The sequence below is a fragment of the Pan paniscus genome, chromosome 4, assembly GCF_029289425.2.
Source record: "Pan paniscus chromosome 4, NHGRI_mPanPan1-v2.0_pri, whole genome shotgun sequence".
Classification (NCBI taxonomy): domain Eukaryota; kingdom Metazoa; phylum Chordata; class Mammalia; order Primates; family Hominidae; genus Pan; species Pan paniscus.
Genome location: NC_073253.2, coordinates 10,399,961 through 10,418,448, shown reverse-complemented (window position 1 = coordinate 10,418,448; position 18,488 = coordinate 10,399,961).

Below are 18,488 nucleotides of genomic sequence, written 5' to 3'. Positions count from 1 at the left end.
ACCTGGAGGGATCAGAAGCCATATTTAGGGAGGAGGCATAGAAGTACAGCTGGGGAAAGGAGAAGAGCCTATGCTACCCTCTTCCTTGACTACAAGTTTTTCACCTGCAACACCCTGACCTGGGGGAGGGAGAAAAACTTCAACTGGGAATCAAACTTTGAATTTTGATGCTTATTGAATATTTAAAATGTGAAATTGATGTTTTGTTTTGTGATTTAGGTCTTTAAAAGTTTTTCATTCTCACAGTGACCAGAAAATTCACAGGGCTGTTTTTATCCAGAAGTAGAAGGACTTGTCAACTAGTAGTTTTAAAGGGAAAATGAGAAGCAGAAATTAGTAATTTTCAGTTGCTTTATGATTATATCCCCACTTTTTTTTTTTTGAGATGGAGTCTCACTCTGTCACCCAGTCTTGAGTGCAGTGGCATGATCTCAGCTCACTGCAACCTCCACCTCCCGAGTTCAAGCAATTCTCCTTCCTCAGCCCCCTGAGTAGCTGGGATTACAGGTGTGCATGTTTGGATTTTTTAGTAGAGATGGGGTTTCTCCATGTTGGCCAGGCTGGTCTCTAACTCTTCACCTCAGGCGATCCACCTGCCTCAGCCTCCTGAAGTGCTGGGATTACAGGTGTGAGCCACTGCACCCAGCCATATATCCCCAAATTTTGATAGCTCGTTATAATGGTTACATTTATCTGACAATACTTTTATGTTGCCTTCACTCTTGAGGGGATAAAATTCTAAGCTTTTTCTTATTACGTCAATGATATTGTTTCATTGTCTTCTGACACCTATTGCTGTTGAAGAGGACTCTGTGTCAGTGCAATTATCATTTGCGTTTCTGAATGTCTTTGCAAAAGCAGCACTGACAGCCTTTGTTCTGGACCAACTTTTCAAGGCTGTTTGTATGGCAAGATAGGGATGCTGTCTTCTTCTGGAGCAAATGGTAGGTTTGCTCAGAGCATTGGAGGTTAGAGATAGTGTCTCCCTCAGAGACTTCAGCCCTCCTCAATGAACTGAAATTTTAAAATTTCTTTCTTGTGTGAGATAGGAGATGTTTTTGAGCCCAACTTTGTCTGTTTTGGCTTGGAGCATAGGGAATATCTTCTGGATAGGAATTTTACCAGATTTAGAGAAATAATCACTTTAATGAACTTGTCTTGAGTATGTATTTGCTTCCAGGTGGTCATATCCTTAAATTGCAGTTGGCATAGCATTTTTCTATTGATGATTCCAATTTACCAATACTAATTTTAATTTTAGCAGACATAGTGTGCATTTTTCTCCTCAATATTCATTTCAGAGCATTTACTCTATTTTTTTAAAATTGAACTCATCCAGCATTCCTTTATTACCCAATCTCTTGGGACATTCAGATCAGAAGTGATTCTCTTCCTAAAGCCGTAGTGATGCCAGCCCCATTAAACGCTCCTCACACTTCCCTTTTCCCCTTACTCCTGCTAGATATGTTCCATTTCCCATTTTATGACTTTTCACTTCTTCAAACTGCCCTTTATTGCTAAAAGTTCCACATTGTAATTTGAAAAGTAGAACAGTAAAATATCCATTTCTGAATGATCTGCTAATTACTGGGCTGTAATTGTATTCAAAATTGATAGTTGAGCTAAAACTCTATTATTCAACTTGAGAGATATTTTTGTAGCTGATTATTCCTGCTTATGGCTTTACCTAGAGCTTTTATTTTACAGTTATATTTTTGTACCACATTAGATATTTTCCCATCTATTTGCACAAAGCTAGACAAAAATGTTAACAAAGACCTAAAAGTCATATGTTAAACCAGAAATAGTATTGGAATTAGAAATGATGCAGTGCATCATCTTTCTTTTATTTTTTTCTGAGATTTATTGCTATGGAGAAGATTCAACCCAAGAATATGATGGCTAGTACGTTTTACCAAATTCCCCAAGAACTAAAATTATGAAGCTAAAACTTCTTTCATATACTGACTGGAAATGAAAAGAAAAATATGTTCAGATGAATTACCTAAGTTAGAAAAATAAATGGCAACCGTACAGATAAAACATGTCTTACTTATGGATGTTAGATGGGGTGTTCTCCTAGTGAGAGCTGTTTCTTCATTTTAGTTCTTCATCTTTCAGATTTTTTTTTTTATAATAGTGCACTTTAACCCAGGAAAAGTTGGGCAACTGTGTGGGATGGCAGAGAATTGCTGAATATTTTTTCCTCTAATTAAAGGCAGGGGTTCTTAGCCTGGAATTCATGGAGGTCCGAGAGGTCCATAGGCAGGTTTTGTACACAAGAGAGGCGGTATCTTAGTTTATTTGGATGCTATGACAAAATGTCATGGACTGCGTGATTCATAAGGAGCAGACTTTTAGTTATCACAGTTCTGGAGGCTGGGAAGTCCAAGATCAAGGCACCAGCAGATTCAGTGTCTGGCGAGGGCCTGCTTCCTGATTCATAGATTGCACTGTGGTATCTCCCTAAGCTGACCCATTAGATTCTCCAGGGCAGGCTTTTACCAAGCTGGGCCCATGGCCATCACATGAATCCTGTCAAACCTTGTGCACTTGTTTTTTAACAGGGAAAGAAGAGGCTTCCTGGAATTTCTGGATTCTAGGACCTCCTTCCCTCACCCAAGATACCTGGATCTGTTCTCTTGAACAATAAGCACCATCACTTGTCATCAACCTGAGGGTATCATGCTGTCATCTCACTAAAGCAAGCACCCAGGCGGGTGACATCCCAGTATTCAGAACAAATTCCTGTCATCTGGGACATGGTTGGGCCAGTTTAATCTGTGTCACCTGACCAACTCATGCAGAACTGTTACCTTATGCTTGGAGATGTAGGAACAGGAAGAGTTGTGCTGGAAATAGCAGAACAAAACTATAGGGAAAAATACAGAAGCCAGCCATTATTATAAAAATCAACTCACCTTAAGTATCTATAATGGTTAATTTACATTTTCAATGTGTTAGAAGCCCATGTTACTGCTGGAACATTAAGACACATGATAGCTTGGCTAAGTGGTCAATGTTACATCTATTTATGTAGGTATAGAAAGCTTTAGAAGATATGCACCCATCTATTACTTGAGGATTTTTTTTTGAGGAGGCTAGATTTTAGAGGCTTTCCACTTTCTACTTTATTCACTTTTAATTTAATTTTAAAAATTCATAATGAGTATATTTTATTTTCTATCATCAGAAAAAAATAAAAAATACGAAGACCAGATTGGGAAGGTGAGATTTCACATTTTTATTCCTGGAGCTTACCCAGGGGTGGGTTGCTGTCAAAATCTCTTGGGGGGTGTTTTAACACAAACATTCCTGTCTCCCTATCTCCTATTGCCAGCCACTCCTGGTGATCACTTGCATTGCTCGGGTAGCTCGTAGCGTACCCAGGAAAGGTTCAACCTTATGAGAACATTCTGGAAGAGGTACTCTGGAGAAGGCTTTACCCTTGCTGGACCGCAGGGCATCATTTTACTTGTGGCAGTCATCTGAGGCTTCAAACAGCTAGCTGGACCTGTGGCTATCATCTGGCCATGTTCGATGGGTGGGCTCAGACCTGTGGCTATCATCTGGCCATGTTCAGTGGGTGGGCTCAGTGGAAACTTTGCCAGGGAAGATGAAGATTGTGGAGGAAACCGAAAGGACCAAGTATTCCTTCTCTCTACTAGGGGAGGGACGTCAAAGCAAAAACGGGGGAGGGGCCAAATTTGTTGGCTGACTTCAGCAGCCCTCTTTTTACTTCATGAGAGAGAGAATGTTGGACATAACTTCTTAAAGTTTAGGGGCATTTCAAGAAGATTGGGAAAGAGCACGTCTTTGGATCAGGAGATTTCTGAAAGCAGGATGCATGCTGTGGTGCCCCAGACTAACAGCTGGAGGACTCACTTGTCCCTTTTCTCCATGCCTGAGGAGAGCTGGACTAGGCAAGTCACTGAATTTTTCTGTGCCTCAGTTTCCTCATATGGAAAATAGGAGTAATAACAATTGCTGTAATGATTCAGTGCATTCATACGTATGCATGTAGCATTTAACAAGTATTCTCTGTCACTTTTATGATGTATGGTGGGAGGTTGTACAGGCCTGCTCTGGGACAACTAGACCAGGAAAGAGGAAGCATGAGTGCAGTGATGGCCCTCTTTACAGTGGCAAGAAAACCCTTGGTGCTGACATGGCCCCTCTCCTGGCCTCCTGGAGCCCAAGGCTCTGAGTGTCTGTGACCTGGACAATGCTCACTCCATGCCACTCCATGCAGATGCTGACTATGACGTTAGGCCCATCTTCAGGAGAGACTGTGGGGCCGCGGGGAGCATCTCGACTTCCTTTGTGTCCTTATCTCATGTGTACTCACCACTGCTTGTTGGCTGGTTTGGTGATAAACCAAAGTGAAAGCAATCTTCAATAAGACCCTGGCCTTATTCTTGCCAAAATTTAAGCCTGGATAGACAGCATGGTTAGGGCTAGCTTTTGGCATAGTTAAAAGTATTGATAAGAAGAACTTCAAGTTTATGTGGAAAATGAGGAAAGAGGGAAATACAGGCAAGAGCCCTGTTTCCTGGGAGGCCTGACTGGAGCCCAGTGCATTCGAGGGTCCTGAGCTGCGGGCACTGTGGGGTCCTCTATGGGGGCATGAGGGCCTGTGGAAGGGGGTTTGCTGAGATGGAAGAGTCACCTGGGCACTCAGCACACCTTCCCTTGGGCCAGGACTGGAGGGAGGAACAACTATCTTGGAATAGGTTCTGGAGGTGAAACTTGGAGGACACCTGCCCGCTAGTCATGGGGACAAAGCCTAGCAAATGGGACCTGCCATCCTGGGCACAATCCAGGCTCTTCTGTGAGTCAGCCAACATGCAGGGGCAGCCAGCCATGCTGGAGCATGAGGGGGGTCTCAGGAGCAGGCTGGCCCTGCTCCCAGTCATGTCCATGCCACACGAAACCACATGGAATTTGCTGCTTAGCCCCTGCTCAGATGCTGGTAATACCTGGTGAGGACCAGGATCATCTCAATGCCTCTCACTCCTCTAATTGCACTGTCCAGGCATGGTGTGGAGCCCAGACCCACAGGTGCTGCCCCTGCCTAATCGTGGGTTTATTGCTGTCACCTCTGAATTCTGCTCAAATCCAGTTGTCCATCTGGTCAATCAAAAACAGCCTGGGAGTTGGAAAGGGCCCTCTCCTGGTGTAGTGGGTGTATCATCTAAGGACAATAGACTTAGAAGTCTAAGCCAGGTCAAAGTAGGGAAAGGGGAAATTGCTGTGCCAGTGGCAGGGGCGAGGTGGCCAGCCCGGCTCCTGTACTAGGATTACAGCTGGGTCTGTCAGAAATAAGCCTACACTAACGGCTGCTGCCTGAGCATCCCTGGAGGGAGGGTGTTTCCTGGAGGCACCCAGGGGTGGCAAGAGGTAGTACCTCACTCCAGGGCCCTGCTCCAAAGCCATAGGCTGTGGGCTGGCGGGGTGCGATTTGATGCAGCTGTGTGCTCACTGCACGGATGTCCTCATGTCTGCACTCTCACTTGTTCTTCGTGAGGATGCTGGGTTGCTGGGTATACAGCCCAGGTTCATACTGCAAGCTTCAGAAGTAAGTGTCTCAAGGTGCTGGGTGAAACTTACAGGCTTGCCTGCTGTTAACCCAGGCGACGAGTGATGGCCACACTCCTCCCTGGAGGGCTAAAAATCTCAGGACTTGACCTAAGGGGAAAGCAGACTGCTGTGGCAGGGGAAAGGGTGACCCCCACTGCCCAGAATAAAAAGGACCATTCACAAGGCGGCCTCTGAGGGTAAATGGCTGAAGCCGTCTCCTGTCATAGGCAAACTGGCTATAGCCAGTTTGGGCAGAGAAAGTCAAAACGTGCTGAACAGTTGATGAGCAGCGTGGGAGAATGTTTCCCCAAATGACTGTAGGCTGCACTACTACCTCACTGTAAGGTTGCAGGTGGGACCTTGCTGCCTGGTCCTCAGAGAAGACTGGACTCTGGACAGGCCTCACAGCACTCACCTTCCTAGGGATGGCCTGGCACATCCCCTTGAGTTAGCTGGCACGTTTGAGGTGGTGGGGTTGATTCCCACTGTCAGGAGGAAGTGGTATGGTTACAGAATGTCGGACTTGTTCTTGGAGTGGCAGAGGGGATAAAGCCACCTGGCTGCTCCTGCCACTTTTCTCTAGGGGAAAAACAAAAGGGGTGGAAGCCCAAGGGCCTGAGCCAGTGAGGCAGCATTTGGGGCTGTATGGTGCCTGCTGAGGCACTGCTGGCTGAGGAGGCAGACACAGTTTGAGAAGATCCTCTGGGAAATATGGACTGCCTTATGGTCTGAATGCTGTGATCCCCTCTACCCCAATTCATAAGTTGAAATTCTAACCCCCAAAGTGATGGTATCAGGAGGTAGGGCCTTTGGGAAGTGATTAGGTCACGAGGGGAGATCCTTCTTGACTGGGATTATAAAAGACCTTGGAGAGCTAGCTAGTCCCTTCCACCATGTGAGGACACAACTAGAAGGCATCATCTAGGAAATGACAGAAAGCGGGTCCTCACCAGACACCGAATCTGCCAGGGCCTTGATCTTGGACAGCCCAGCCTCCACAACTGTGGGAAATAAATGTCTGTTGTTTATAAGCTACCCAGTCTAAGGTATTTTGTTATAGCAGCCTGAATGGACTAAGACAGATTTCATATTAGTTTCCTAGGTTTGCCGTAATAATGTGCCACCAAATAACAGAAATTTATTATCTCACACTTCTGGAAGTTAGGAGTCCAGATTCAAGGTGTCAGCAGGGTCATGCTTCTTCTGAGGACTTCAGAGGAGGATCCTCCCAGCATCTGGTGGCCCCAGGCATTCCTTGGCTTGTGGCTGCATCACTCCAGTCTCCGCCTCCATCTACACATGGCCTTCTTCCCTGTGTGTCTCCTCCTCTTGTAAGGACACCAGCCATTGGACTTAAGGATCACCCTAAAAATCCATTATGATTTTGTCTTAAGTTCCTTAACTAACTGTGTCTGCAAAGACCCTATTTCTAAATAAGGTCACATCGTGAATTTTGGGGTAGACATGAATTTTTGGGAGGCCTCCACTCAACCCACTACAGACTGAGTGGCAGAGAGAGGTCAAGGATCATGAAGTAGTGTTCTCCTGGTGGGGGTTATTGTAATGGGTGTAGCTAGTGATTCCCTCCAGCTATTTCTTCAGATGACAGAGGATGCTGGGATGGAGGGGCTGGGCTCACCAAAGGGACCTGGAGCCCAGGGTTCCCAGCAAGGACTGCTGATCCCATGACATCATCATCTTAGAAGGGCAGCAACATCTGTGAGCAGCTGAAGGCTCCAAGAACACTTTTTTTTTTTTGAAAGCGCATTCTACTGACAGAAGCCTCACTAGGAAAACTCAAGATACTGTCTTTCAGGTAAGGACAAATAACAATAACCTCATAAATGATGTTCACATACTCCAGTGGGCTCAAGATGGAAATACTCACTGGTAGACTTGTGTAATTGACCTTTTCTGAGCAGGGGCTTACCCTGTAATTAGTATCATATACTATTTAGTTTTGGGTTATCATTATTGTTTTTGTGTGATGCTGCGTCCTAGTAACAGTTGTTTGTGACACTGGGAGTGATTAGACAAGGTGGGCATGAGAACTGTCCATCTGTATCCCCACAAAGGGGTGGACTGTGATGGGCCTTGGCCAAGCCTACTGTAGGCCCAGTGCCTCACAGAGCATAGTGTAGGGAACAGGAAACTACAGCTATAGTTTCCTTCTGTGGTAGTACTCAGGCCCTTGTCTGCTGATGCAGCCCTCCAACCTCATAGTATAAAATGATGAATTCTGGGTGATGAATTCCAGGCTGCAAGACTCTCTAACGTGATGCATTGCTCACTCTGCAAAGGCTGCACTGACTTCTAATTTTGATTCTGCCTCTTTCAGTATCTAGGAAACCCATGGGTTGTACATGTAACTTTATCTTAGGAATATCTTTTGCACTGTTTGCTATCTCAGTAGGATATAGAAGTGAAAGCAATCTTGAACTGAGTTCACACCTTTGATTCTATTCAATTTTAATACCTTGGCCAGACTTTGTGGTCTAGCCAAACTCCTCAAACCATCCCCAAATCAATCTCTATGGCTAGGGAGATGCAACATAAATCTTGAATGAGGCAGGGTAGGTGGAGTCAGTCTCACTCAACCATGCAATGAGTGGTGGAGGGGAGGTTTCCTCAAATTATTTTGGAACGTTGCACCTTAAAGGAAGGGAGACACTGTCTGGGGAAGAAATGAAGATATCTATTTCAGGCGTTGATATTGTCTAGATTGTATGTACCCTCCAGATGGCTGGAACAGATAATTGCAGACATCAGCATTCTTATTTTTTATGAGATTTTCTTTTTCTTCATAATGGGAGGTGTATGTTTTATTTTATCTTATTTTTCCCCCCAACAATTGGGAGAAATTCTGGATAGAGTTGCCTCCCAGGTATAGATACTGTATGTGGGTTATTCAATGACACAACTATTCATTAAGCACCTTAAGAACAGAGCCATGCCCTGTTGTAGGCACTGGGGATACTAAGGTGGGTAAATTTGCTTTAGCTAGGGTAGCACCAGTTGCTATAACAAAGAGAGCTCAAAACAGAGACACTGAATAATACATCAGAGTTTGTAATGGTTCTCAGGAGAGCCCTTCAGGTTCATGAGTGACTCTGCTCCATGTGGTCACTCAGGGACTTTGGATGACAATGGCTTTGCAGTTTTTGCTTTCAAGGTCACCCTAGATATTGGCACTCCAGTCAGCAGGAAGGGGAGAAAGAATGTTGGAGGTGAGCCACTTGCAAGGTTTCAGGAACCCAACCTGGAGGAGGTACTCATCCCTTCTGCTCTCATTCCTTCCTTCCAGAAAGTTCCTGTCTGTTTTCTGAGGATATGCCTGGTTTAATGGAAAAGACCAGCATGTGAACAACAGGCAGAGGAGAAACTGGTTTTAAGCAATAGTTTTTCTACCTCACATCCTGCACTTCACAATTGCCACTGGACCCAACCCTAAAGACTTCTAAAAAAGAAAAAAACTCAAAGATGGAATGCCCCCTGTTATATAGAACAAAGCTGTGTTTAAAAGTGTTATTTCCCTCATATCTGTTTCTAGCAAGCTAATTTCTTGTTATTAGTGATGTTAAATTTGATTTACCTTCTTGAAGTTCCTGGTCATTCTTAGCCTTTATTCTTTGGAAAAAGGCAAAAACAAATCCAAAAGAAGAATTATAATGTTCCAGGTTCATGTTCCCAACTCCTCCTTCCTAATTAATGATCACAACAAACTTGTAAAGTGCTATTAGTATCTTCATTTTATGAATGAGGACATTGAGGCTTAGAGAACTTAGAGACCTTCATTAAGATTGTGCATCAGCTATTCACAATAGCAAAGACATGGAATCAACCTAAATGCCCATCAGTGGTAGACTGGATAAAGAAAATATGGTACATATACACCGTGGAATACTATGCAGCCATAAAAAAGAATGAGATCATGTCTTTTGTGGGAACATGGATAGAGCTGGAGGCCATTATCCTTAGCAAAGTAATGCAGGAACAGAAAACCAAATACCACATATTCTGACTTATAAGTGGGAGCTAAATGATGAGAACATGTGGATGCATAGAGAGGAACAACACACACTGGGGCCTTTCATAGGGTGGAGGGTAGGAGGAGGGAGAGGACCAGGACAAATAACTAATGGATACCAGGCTTAATACCTGGGTGATAAAATAATCTGTACAACAAACCCCCATGACACAAGTTTACCTAGGTAACAAACCTGCACATGTACACCTGAATTTAAAATAAAAGTTAAATTAAAAAAAAGATCATGTATCAGGCTGGGCAAGGTGGCTCATACCTTTAATCCCAGCACTTTGAGAGGCCAGTGGGCAGATTGCTTGAGCCCAGGAGTTTGAGACCAGCCTGAGCAATACGGTAAGACATTGTCTCTACAAAAGAAGAAAAAAAATTAGCCAAGCATGGTTGTATGCTCCTGTGGTCCCACCTACATGGGAGGCTGAGAGGGAAGGATGGCTTGAGCTCAGGTGGTTGAGAAGCAGTGAGCTGTGATTATGCCACTGCACTCCACCCTGGGTGACAGATTGAGACCCTGTCTTAAGAACAACAAAAAAGATTATGCATCAAGCATAGTGTAGCAAGGCAATATAAAAAGATCTAAATCACACATGCAACACATCTATGCATAGTATATTTGTAGAAAAAGATGAGATTCAGGAATAATGGAAAGGCATGAGTTTGGGCTGGAGAGTGACTAGATGCAGATGGCTTCATTGGATGGAGCAGCTCCCATGTAGCTGGGACCATGGGTGCACACTGCCATGCTGGACTATTTTTTAAAAATTATTTTGTAGAGATGGGGTCTTGCTATGTTGCGCAAGCTGGTCTCAAACTCCTGGGCTCAAGTGATCCTCCCATCTCAGCCTTCCAAAGTGCTGGGATTACAGGCATGAGTGACTGTGCCCCGCCTGATGCACAATCTTTTTTTTTTTTTTTTTTTTTTTTTTTTTTTGAGACAGAATCTCGCTCTGTCACCAGGCTGGAGTGTAGTAGTGCGATCTCGACTCACTGCAACCTCTGACTCCCAGGTTTAGGCGATTCTCTGGCCTCAGCCTCCTGAGTAGCTAGGATTACAGGCATGCGCCACCACACCCAGCTAATTTTTGTATTTTTAGTAGAGACAGGGTTTCACCATGTTGGCCAGGATGGTCTCTATCTCCTGACCTCGTGACCTGCCCGCCTTGGCCTCCCAAAGTGCTGGGATTACAGGTGTGAGCCACCGCGCCTGGACGATGCAAAATCTCATTTAGGGCCACAGTAGTTGCTGTAACAAGTAAATCTCTAAATTTCAGCACCGAATACATAGACATTTGTTGTCATGCGATAGCCCCATCTGGCTGCTCCTAGTTGCTGGGTGGCTTTTGTTCCCAGGCTCCTTTTCCATGTGTACCTTGCAGCATCCAGTTGGCGTTTTTTGACTCCCAAATATTAGCCTTCTATTTTCCTTTAGCTTTTTTTCGCCCCCCCGCCAGTAAAACTGCATTTCCTGACACGATCTGCTTTTTGCATTCCTCCCTTCTTACGTTGACAGTTGCTACTGTAGGTGTGGTGACAGATGTCTGGCTTCAACAGGATCCCATGGAGAATGGACGCTTCTTGGCAGTTTCGAGTTACTGCTGGGCTATTAACAGCTCCTTAAGTGGATTCACCAAGACTCAGCTCTCAAGTCACCCCTGGCCTTTGCAGGCTTGTCTGCCAGAGCTAGTGATGTTTCTTGTGCTTCCTAAAGCTCTCTGAACCTTGTTCCACATTTAGCTGCTGGTCGTGAAGATCCTAGAGTGGTTAGGAAAAGAAAAACATTCTACCTTGTTCTAGGATCAAGACTTTGAAAGGAAATGTTTACAGCTTATCATCATTGATTCTTTCTTAGTGAGCCCCTTCGGGGCCCCAGATGGGAGACCTCAAATTTAAAAGCCATGAAGGAGCAATGAACAAGTACTTGAGAGGTTAAAGGTAACTATCAAGCAGTGAGGGATTCCCAGTGAACTAGCGACATCCCAGAATGGAATCATTGAAATGTATAATTCTTCCTGGGTATTCATGACGTTTGCTGAATGAGGAGGCTGCTACTGAGCTGTCTATAGCACTGGGGGGTTGCTGGGACAAACACTGGCCCTGGCACATCTAACTCACTCTCCCCACTGGCTGTGGAAAGGCAGAAGTCAGGGTGCCAGGGCCACACTTTTCTTAAAATTGACAATTGGAATATGGGGATGAGTGCAGGGGTTTTGACTCCACCTGGCTTAGTCTTTGAGTGTACCCTAAGACTAATGAGAGGCGGGCTGCCTTCTACCTAGGGAAAGCATGGCCAGCTGACGTGCCTTGCTGGGGCTTTGGTGTGGATTAGGCCTAATGGGAAGACTTACCTCCCTGGGGCTTCCAAAAGTTGAACCTCTGGGTGGCTGATGAGATGTGAACAAAAGACATTTGATTACGTGGATGTGTGTGGGAAGCAATGCTTAGCCTCTTAGCTTTGTTTCTAGTTGTTCTATGGAAAGGCATTTTAAATCACGGTAATTATTGAATTTCCTTGATTCTAAACTAGCACACTGATTGTAAAATGCATTATCAATTTAATAAGAGTATTTTTGGCAGGGAAACAAAGAAATACTACCATATAACAAATACAACTTGACTGCAAAACATAATACAAATGTTAGAAATGATAAAATGTGGTGAAATGGTAAAATGTTTTAGCTCAAGGAAATATGTTAGAAAAGAAGATTTTCTGCTCTAGACTAGAGCGAGGCCACCTCCTTGGTTAGCTGGCGAAGCTTTTTTTTTTTTTTTGCAGGTTAGTTATCCCTTTTTTGGCAGTGGTTTTGGGTCTGCAATTACAGGAGCGGGCAGAAGCCAGCAGCTCCAGCAGCAAGGTTCACGCGGGCGATTTGTGGCTGTAATTTCTCACTGTTGTCTGTTCTGCCGCCCACCTCACTAGCACTGAAACCCATTGGTGAGCTACAGGACCCCTAGGGAGTGAATTTGCAGGAAGATAAATTCCCCTGTTCCTGACTACATTTTAATGCTATTGTGGAAACTGAATAGAATACAGATCACTCCCAAATTGAATTCTGCATACCTGTGCTGCTAAGTAGAAAATTGCGTATCAAATAACGGTTCCTAGACTCGACTTGGCTCTGTCTAGACACAAAACTTGCTTACAGTTTTTAATGTTCTCTGTCATGCAGGCACATAAAACCCCTTTGCCCTCATTATCTCAGGATCTCAGACATTTTATTTTTGGGGACATTTTCACTGCCAACAGCTAACTCCTGTCTTTATCCTACCCTCGGTGTTCTTGAAGATGATGTTACGGCAGTCAGATGCTCTGTTACGGCAGCCGGCACCCCAAGTTGGAACTGTGTAGACATGGGCACTGGGTCTTATTGTTGTAATAAGTTTTTTGTTTTAGTACCAGCACACAGTATGTGCTCAGTAAATGTATGTTAAATACATGAGTACAGGGAGAACTGGCTGACATAAGAACCTCTAAAGCATCCTTCTTACGCAGTCTTATTCCTGTGAGGAAGCCCACTGCCCCTCTCCTTATGTGCAAGACATGTAGTTAATATGTTAATGAGTGTCTGATTGGTGTTTTAAGTATTATTTTCTTTGTGACATTGTTACTGGAAAGGGGTCCTAATCCAGACCCCGAGAGAGGGTTCTTGGATCTTGCTCAAGAAAGAATTCGTGGTGAGTCCATAAAGTGAAAGGAAGTTTTTTAGGAAAGTAGAGGAATGAAAGAATGGCTACTCCATACTCTATAGACTACTCCCTCAGGGCTGCTGGTTGGCCATTTTTATGGTTGTTTCTTGATAATATGCTAAACAAGGGAGGATTATTCATGAGTTTACAGAGATAGGGGTGGGTAGTTCCTGGAACTGAGGGTTCCTCCCCTTTTTAGACCAATATGGGGTAACTTCCTAATGATGCCATGGCATCTGTAAACTGTCATGGCGCTGGTGGGAGTGTCTTTTAGCATGCTAATGCATTGTAACTAGCATGTAATGAGCAGTGAGGATGACCAGAGGTCACTTTTGTCACCATCTTGGTTTTGGTGGTATTTGGCTGACTTCTTTACCGCAACCTGTTTTATCAGCAAGGTCTTCATGACCTGTATCTTGTGCTGACTTCCTATCTCATCCTGTGACTATGAATGCCTTAACCTCCTGGGAATGCAGTCCAGTAGATCTCAGCCTTGTCTTACCCAGCCAGTATTCAAGATGGAGTCGCTTTGGTTCGAACACCTCTGACAACATCATTCCTCCTTAGGCCTTTTGTTTCTGTTTCCACTGAATGCCAGTAAGTGCTGTGGGCCAGAGGAACCTGGAGAAGGTGGGTGTGCCATTGTAGCAGTGGTGGCTCAGTTGAGCCTCCAGGCAGCTGCATAATGCAACAAAGCAAGAAGGGAGCTGCCAATCACCAAGTGAAAATACATGGACGTTAGTGTTCAGTCCGGAATCAGTGCCAAGATCTTGGCAGAATGGGTGGCTCCAGGCATGGGATTATTTGGGGTCATCAGGAAGACCAGAGATGATTCTCTCAGAAATCTAACAGGACATCAGTTTTCACCATTAGTGCTTCGCTCCTTTGAGCCTGAAACTTTTATTTTCAAGAATCTTAAGTAAAATAAAACTCCAGAAAGCTAACTTTAAAATACCCAATTCTTTAGGACAGAGAACATGTGTAGGAGGAGATAAATGAATGTCAAAAAAATTAAGAACCAAAATCCAACTTTTGTTCTGAGATGGAGTTTTTATTTTTATTTTGCTCTAAGTTCTGGGATACATGTGCAGAATGTGCAGGTTTGTTACATAGGTATACATGTGCCGTGGTGGTTTGCTGCACCTATCAACCCGTCATCTAGGTTTTAAGCCCTGCATGCATTAGGTATTTTTCCTAATGCTCTCCCTCTCCTTCCCCCAACCCCCCAACAGGCCCGGGTGTGTTATGTTCCCCTCCCTATATCCATGTGTTCTGTTCTGAGATGGATTTGCTAAGATGAATCTTTGCTTGTGTTCTAAGACCTGGTGAAATCTCCCCTGGGCAATGGCCTGGGGTGGGCCCTGAGCTGTTTGATTGGCAGGTGACAGAGCCCTGAATAAAAGGCTTCATTCTTTGATTTTCTTTTTGGATCTCATAGTTTAGTGAGGCAATTCTCACTGCTTCCTCTAGGGGTGAGTCTCCCTGGGGGGTGCTATATTATGGAATTTGGAGGGGCAGTTTTGATTGTGACAAAGACTTGGGGGCTTTGCTTGCATTTAGTAGGCATGGCCTGGGAACACTCTATATCCTGCATTCATGGGGCAGTATTGCCCATCGAATAATTTTTTAAGTGTACTATGGGACTTTCATGTGGGTAAACCTGTATTCCAATAGTTGTGATGTACCCTAAATTTTCCAGGAAAGAAACCATTGTGTAAATCCTTTTGCTTGGAACTTCACTGGAGTTAGAAAGTCACCTGTGGTGGTTAAATTACCAGTGGAGCCCAGCCCTGTCCGTCTGCCTCTGTGGCTGTCATGTTCTTGAAGATTCTAAGGACAGTAGCAAGCACCTGACTCCTGCATTACAACCTCCAGTGCTGGCTTTTCTGAGCATTTCTGTGCTAAATGTGTATAATGTACATTTCTATGCACATTATACTATAAATTTCTTTTTACGTTTTTATTTCAGTTGGGGTATTGTGTTATTTCTAAAATCATATTTGTGTTAGAATTTATGTATTTATATTGCTATTGTTTGAAAGTATTCCCCAAAGTTTATGTGTTGTCAACCCCCAGTGCAACAGTTTTGAGAGGTAGGGTGTCATAAGAGTTGATTAAGTCACAAGGACTGCTTTCATGACTGGATTAATGTTGTTATTCCAGGAGTGGGTTAGTTATCATAAGAGTGACTTTGTTACAAAACCTTTGGCCCCCTCTTGATCTTTTGCTCTCAATACTTCTTGCCCTTTCACCTCTGCCATGGGATGATGCTGCACAAAAGTCCTCATCAGATGCCATGCTCTTGGACTCCTGGCCTGCAGAACCACCAGCCAAATAAATTTCTGTTCATTATAAATTACCCAGTCTGTATTTTTCTGTTATAGCCACAGAAAATGAGCCAAGAAAGAAGATTGGCACTGAGAAGTAGGTCTGTTGCTATAATAAATACCTGAAAATGTGGAAGCACCTTTGGAACTGGGTAATGGCTAGAGGCTGGGAAAATGTGGAGGAGCAGGCAAGCAACAGCCTATATTGCTGTGAACAGAGCATTAAGCATGATTCTGGAGAGACCTGTAGAGAAAGTCTGAAGCTTCTTAGAGATTACTTAAGTGGTCCTAATCAAAATACTAGTAGAAATATGAACGTTTCTGATATGGTAAAGGCTATTCTGATGAGATCTCAGATGGAAATGAGAAACAAAGTAATGGAAACTGGAGTAAAGGCCATCTTTGTTATAAATTCACAAAGAACTGTTATAAATTCATGGCTGAATCATGTCCAAAACTGAGGGCTTTATGGGAGGTAGAATTTAAGAGCAAGGAACTTGGATATCTGGTGGAAGAAATTTCTAAGCAAAATACTGGAGGAACTGCATAGCTACTTTTAACCACATATAGTAAGATGTGAATGAAGAGAAATGATTTAAAGATGGCATTTATAATTAAAAGGGAAGCAGAACAAAATATATGGGAAATGAGCAGCCTTGGTCATGTAAAGAGTGAAAAGGCATGTTTAGGAGAGTGAACTAAGAGTGTGGCCAAGAGACTGTTTGCTAAAGAGATTAGCATGGATAGAAGGGAGCCAGGTGCCATTCATCAAGACAATGGGGAAAAGACATCAAAGGCATTTGATGGGCTCAGCAGGTTGCCCCTCCCATCACAGGCCCAGAACAGGGCCTTCCAGAGAAGGTTTCCAGGAAGGTTGCCGTGGGACTTCAACATTCACTGCTCAGAGATGCTTGGGACTCTGCTCCCTGCATTCAGGCACAGCACTCCTCAGCTGTCCCAGCCGTGGCTCAGATGGGTCCGGGTATGGCTTGTGCCACCACTCCAGAGGGCTCAAGCAGTAAGTCTTGATGACATCTATGTGGTGTTGACTCTGCAGATGAACAGAATGCAAAAACTGTGGGGTCTGTACATTTCAAAGGATGTATTTGACAGCTCAAGGGCCCAGGCTGAAACTTTTCCCAGGGGTGGAGACAACACAGACAGCCCCTACTAGGGCAATGCTGAGCCGAAATGTGGGGTCCAAGCTGCCACATTGCCTAGTTGACCTATGGGAGTAAGGCCATCTCAGAGATCACAGAACTGTGGGGCCATCCACATGCAACTTCAGTTTGGGAAAGCTGGAAGCATGAGACTCCAACCCATGAAAGTGGCCGGGTGGGCTGAGCCCAGCAAAATCATAGGGGCAGGGCTGCCTGTGGCCTTACAGGTCCAGCCCCTGTCCCAGTGTGCCCAGAATGTGGGACATGGAGTCAGGGAGGATTATTATTAGCTTTAAGACTTGATGTTTTCCCTGTTGAGTCTTGGATTTACCTGGGACCAATCACGTCTTTCTTCTTGCCTATTTCTCCCTTTTGGAATGGGAATGTCTGTCCTATGCCTGTCTCACCACTGTATTTTGGAAGCACACAGTTTATTAATTTCACAGGCTCGCAGATTGCAGAGGGATTTTCCTGGGGATGAATTGTGCCTTGAGTCTTACCCATATCTGATTCAGATAAGACTGAACTTTGGACTTTTGAGTTGGTGCTGGAATGAGTTAAGACTTTTGGGGCTATTGGAATGAAATACATGTATTTTGCATTATGAAAAGGACACGAATTTTGGAAGCCAGGGGCAGAATGCTATGGTTTTAATGTGTCTCCCAAAATTGATGTGTTGGAAATCCCCAATGCAAATGTGTTTAGAGGTTGGAGCATAATAGGAGGTGATTAGGTCACGAGGGCTCTGCCCTCATGAATGGATTCATGTCATTATTCTGGGAGTGGGTGGCTGTTGACAGAGTGGCTTTATTAAAAAAGTAAGTTTGACCCCCTCTCCCTCTCCTGCTGTCACATGCTGTCTTGCACTTCCACCTTCTGCCACGGGATGATGCCCTCACCAGATGTTGGCACCTTGATGTTGGACTTCCCAGTCACCAGAACTGTGAGAAATAAATTTCTTTTCTTTACTAATTACCTATGGTATTTTGTTATAGTAACATAAAACAGGTTAATATCTATATCTATCTGTAGCTATCTATATTTAAAACTTCTTAACCATTTTTAAGCATACAGTTCAGTAGTGTCAATCATATTCACATTATTGTGAAAGAGACCTCCAGGTCTTTTCATCTTGCATATCTTTATACTCATCGCAAACTTTATACTCATTAAACAACTCCCTGTTACCCTTCCCATCCAACCTTTGGCCACCACCACTCTACTTTCTGTTTCTATGAATTTGACTCCTTGAGATACTGCCTATAAGAGGAATGATATAGAATTAGTTTTTTTGTGTGTGACTGACTTATTTCGCTTAGGACACTATCCTTAAGGTTTATTCATATTGTAGCATGTAACAGAATTTTTTAAAGACTAAATAATATTGCATGCTATGTATATACCACATTCTTTTTATCCATTCATTCATCAATGGACATGTGGGTTGCTTCTACCTCTTGGCTATTGTGAATAGTGCTGCTATTGACGTGGCTGTGCAAACATCTGTTCAAGACCCTGCTTTGAATTCTTTTGGATATACACCCAGAAGTGGGATGCTGTGTCACATGGGAATTCTGTTTTTAATTTTTTAAGGACTACCTTACTGTTTTCCAGGGAGGTTTGCACCATTTTACATTCTCACCAACAGTGTACAAGGGTTCCAATTTCTCGACATCCTCACCAACACTTGTTATT